The 4,623-nt window shown below is 51.2% G+C and overlaps 1 long non-coding RNA gene across 1 annotated transcript; it reads left to right on the top strand.

Annotated features, from left to right (window-relative positions):
- The first annotated feature begins 3,269 nt into the window (after positions 1 to 3,269).
- LOC131908693 (uncharacterized) lies at positions 3,270 to 4,413 on the top strand. Its single transcript, XR_009378648.1, has 2 exons — positions 3,270 to 3,555; positions 4,139 to 4,413. It is a non-coding gene; the product is annotated as an uncharacterized LOC131908693 (long non-coding RNA).
- Positions 4,414 to 4,623: the final 210 nt, after the last annotated feature.

Here is a 4,623-nt window from a genome sequence, read left to right as displayed (position 1 = left end):
TCTGCGATAAGGACAGTTTTGGGTGAAGGTCAGTTTCTGTCTGCCCAAGCATGAGTTTTCCATGGCAACAGCAAGCCCTCCCCTCCCCCTGAGGGCAGTCCTTCTCTTGTCTCCACATCCTCCCATCACATAGCCTCGCCTCTTCTCTGGCTGATAATCCTGTGTACATTTTTACTCCAGTGCTTGTGAATAGAAGAGAGTGGGTGGAAACTATTCCCAGGGCCCAACCATCCCCAACTCAGTGCCCGGGCAGCTCTGCTCCCCTCCAGCCTGTCCCCATCCCAAGCCCTAGGCAGATGCCAACCGTTAAGTTATGGAGCAGCTCCAACCCTGACTGGAATCAGCCTTCCACCCACACACACCTGTTCCCTAAAGACTCAGTCTGGCTCTGGCTTTGCTTGAAGGTCACTGACAATTCAGGGTCCTGCCCCTCTCCCTGAACTTGACAGTCCCCTACCCCTATCACTTAGGTTCCAGTCCCAGAGTTTTGTGTCCCCTCTGCCTAGCACTTTCCAGATGTCTTTCCACACCTACTTCCTCAGATCAGCCTCCAGGACCTACTGTCTTTTTACCCTGGAAGCCTATGAGGGCTAGCCTTGGCATCCATTCTGATGGTTTCTGATGGCCGGGTTACTGAGAATGACAGTGGCTACTTCACTGGTCCCTTGCCTTCTGTACCCACTCCGTGCACCAGCAGCCTGGGATATTTGCATTAGCGGCTTTCTTATGTGTTGTTCCCAGCTGTAACTTGTGACCCTTCATTAGGATGTTCAAGATGCCTCTTCTCTGTCCCTGGCAAGCTCTCTTGGGACCTGGGTCACTCAGAGCCTTGCAGTGTTCAGGAACACACCAAGCTCTCTCCTATATCTTAGTCATGTACATGCTATAAACACCATCCGATGCTCTCCCCTAACATGGTGACTGCCATATGACCTGTGTTGTAACACATCCTCTCAATCCTTAAGCCCAGGCATCTAACCGTCTCGTTCTCTGTGGTTTCTGACCACACAGAGTGTCATGGTCAGGGACTCCTCTGCTTACATATCTATGTCCCTGAATTGGGCCAGGCTTCTAGAATCAGAGCCTGAGGCAGGGATCTAGGTTCTGGTGATTTACTAGGATGGAAGGGAGGGACTCTCAGGACACACACAAACACACCACACACACACACACACACACACACACACACACACACACACACCACAGTCACACTCAAGGAAAGGAAGCAGAAGATAGGGATACAGAATGGATGTCAGGTAGAGTTTAGACAGGGCCCAATCCAGGGCCTTTGTAGCATAAGCCATACCGCCAACCTATCCCCTAAGGCAAGGAGGCTGTCTTTTTTGTCCCTGGATCAGCTGGTTGTATGGAGGAAAGTTCTGGAATTCCCTGAAGGAGTGACTGTCATCAGCCAGGATGATTCACAGAACAAAGGGGCCTATCTCACCTACAAGAGGATGGCTAGGTTGGGGTGTGTGTGCAGGGTACAGACAGCGTCCCCATGGAGTGGGACTTCTGACAGGTTTCTGAAGGACTGAGAAGTGAGGATTCTGGCCTTCCCAGTGCTAACAATCACTATCCCCACCATGTGCCTGCGGTCCTGGGAGAGGGTCCCACCCATAGCCTGAGGGAACACAGTGGAGCTGTCATAGGGACAAACGCCCACTCTCCAGAAAGAGACTCTCCAGTGAGCACGGCCCCACTCACTGGACCTCTATGTGCCCAACTGTGAAGCCAAAGTTCTTATCTAGTCTTCATGGTGGTCACTTTGCATGTGGGAATACAGGCTGGGAGGAGTGATGGGGCCTCAGACAGATGATGTAACTGAGAGGAAGAACTGAAATTCAAACCCAGGTGTGACTCTCTGACTGCTTTCATCCCCTTCTGTGTGGGTAACCTTGATTTCAGCTCCCCCTGCCAACTGTAAGAAGCTGGGTCATGCTTGTACCCTACAACAGTGCTCAGTTAAATTCAGAGTCCCCAAGGGTCACATCTGGCATTTGCAAGTTGGGAGGCCCACACATGTATTTTGCATATAATTTGCATAATGGATGCATCTGGCTTGCATGTGTTCACACCGAGACCCCATCAGCACTGGGTGGTGCTGAAGCCGTTTCTAAGCCACCCTTACTCCGTGAACGTTCATCTGGGCTTTACAGAGTCCAGGTTCCATGATTTCTGGACTCTCCCCGGTCCTCACCTCTAGGCTGTACACCTACCCACCCAGGGTCCTGAACAAGTGACTTCTGTCTAACGGGAAAGCATCATTGCAAGCTGCTGTCCCGGAAACTTGTGTAAACTTGACAGTTGCCGTTTTTGATGTGCATGTGCAGTCCAAATGGGTTACAATGGGCTTGAGGGAGCAGGGCTGGACAAAGGACTTGTTGTAAAGAGCTTTTAATAGAGAGGCCCAGGTGTACCCGTACAGAAAGAAGAGGTTGGGAAGGGATGGTGAGTGTGGGTGATGGTCTGGGTAGAGTCGAGAACCCATACCTCCACAGTTTGCTTAGGGAAGCATGGGCTGTGCCTCTCTGAGCAGCAGGGCCTCATCTGCAGCAGGGAGGCTCCTGCCAGAAAGCTGGCCGAATCTGAGCGTTCTATTTCTGTCTCTGTTAGAAGAGCTACATTCCAAAGACTGTGTGGCTTTTAACGATCTTAGGTGATGATCTCTGGATAAACAAGGAGCCACATACCCTGGGTGAGACAGAGGCGGCTAGAAAGAAGACAGGGACCCCCTTCTGGGGAGGGCATGGAGGCAGAGAAGGGAACAGGTCCAAAGCATACAGCATGCCAAGCATCAGGGCCCCAGGCTCACACACCACCAGGTAAGCTCACCTCTCTGCATCTTCCTGGGATCCATTTTCTCTTTTTCTGCCCCAGGAGGAGATCCACAGAGGAAGCAGGGCAGCTCTAGTGTCCAGTAGAGTTCTCATCCACCTCCTTCCCCGCTCCACCACTGAAGCATTCTAAATGCAAGGGTTTACTCCTGTGTCTGTCTAGGATGCATGCATGGGTCATTCTGACAGCTTCCCTGCCTATGCCTGTTAACCAGAGCTATAAAAGGAGGGAATGTGTGTGCCTCTGTGGGGTGTGCATGTTTCTGTGAGACAATGCAGATAATTGTGAATTGTGTCTAGAGGTGCCTGTGCATGTCATGTGAACGGAAGCTGTGCTTCTGTGTGTGGTGCTTCTGGAGTCTCCATTCAGGTGGAGAGACTCCCATCTGAGCCAGGGAGGACATGACTGTCTGCCTCCCTCTCCTGCCTCTGGCCTCCCTAGGTTTCCTGTCTGGCAGATGCAGAGTGGCCTCTTGATCCACAGGGAGACCCCAGTTTCTTACTGTATCCAGCCAAGCCCCTGAGCATCTCCCTGTGCCAGTGTTCTCCTCCTCCACTGGGATGGGGCCCAGGCATTGGCTCCCCAAACTGTTCCAATTAAAGAAGGAGCCTGTTTTTGATGTCAGCCACCTGGGAAGGGGAAGCAAGACCCATCTGTCCTTCTAGCCCCCTGTTACATGGACATTCTCAAGTTCAAACAGGGTCCAGCCTCCTTCCTGTGAGTTGTGGGCCCCACATCTGGGGCTGGGGAAGGGAGTGAGAGGAAGGGGTGGGACCCTTTGGAAAAAGATCACAGCTTCTGGGGTGGGGGAGCTTTCTCCCAGAGCCAGCCGAGTGGTGCTGCCAAGCAGTCAGAACCCAGCAGGGTGAGGAACTGGGCTCTGTTCATTTGCCCCTCAGATGTCTCACTTTCTGAAAAGCAGGAAGTCGATGCCTTCAAGAGCATGAGTACCCCAAACTTGCAAAATGGCAACTAACATCTCTGGTAAATGTGCAACATTGGGGCTATCTAGAGAGTTGCCTGACCTGTTCAAGCTAGCTCAAATGGTGGGTTATTAGAAGTAGATCAAGGAAGCCATGGCTTGTCACCAAATGGCTCTGTGTTTCCCAAGCACCGTGGCATTCTCTCTAGGCTACTTTCCTTACTTCCTCCTAACTGGCACAGAGCTGTGGGCATAGCATGCCCTAGTGTGTCTTCTCACCTCCAGAAGGCCCTGTGCAGTGGCTTGAATAGAGAGAGCCCTATCCTGCTAAAATCCAGTTCCATCAGAACCTCAGATTGTGACCTTATTTGGAAATAGGGTCTTCGCAGATGTATTTACTTAAGATGAAGCTGTTCAATAGCCGCTGTCCTTATAAGAACACGGAAACACAGAAGAGGGTCATTCGAAGACCAAGAGAAGGGCTAAAGCAGAGCTGAAAGCGCGGCACACATGGGCCAGAGATTGCTCAAAGCCACCAGCAGCTGGAAGAGGCAAAGAAGGATTCCTGCCTAGAGGAGTGGCCCAGCTAATGCTTTGATTCTGGACACTAAGCCTCCAGAAATAGGGGGCAATAAATCACTGTCATCTCTAAACAGTTTTTGTTAAATTTATTATCTTATTTTAAGTATGTCTGTGTACCACAGTGTGTGCCTAGTCCTGGAGGGGCCAGAAGAGGGCATTGGATATGCTGGAACTGGAGTTACACATACTTGCTGGTAACCACTAAGCCATCCAGTCCCATGAAATCCTGTTACTTCTCAGCCACTTGAACTGGTAGTGATGATGGCAACCCTAGAAACTAA

The sequence above is a fragment of the Peromyscus eremicus genome, chromosome 4, assembly GCF_949786415.1.
Source record: "Peromyscus eremicus chromosome 4, PerEre_H2_v1, whole genome shotgun sequence".
Taxonomy (NCBI): Eukaryota; Metazoa; Chordata; class Mammalia; order Rodentia; family Cricetidae; genus Peromyscus; species Peromyscus eremicus.
Note: the sequence above shows the minus strand (reverse complement) of the source record. Positions and strands in the feature narration are given on the sequence as shown.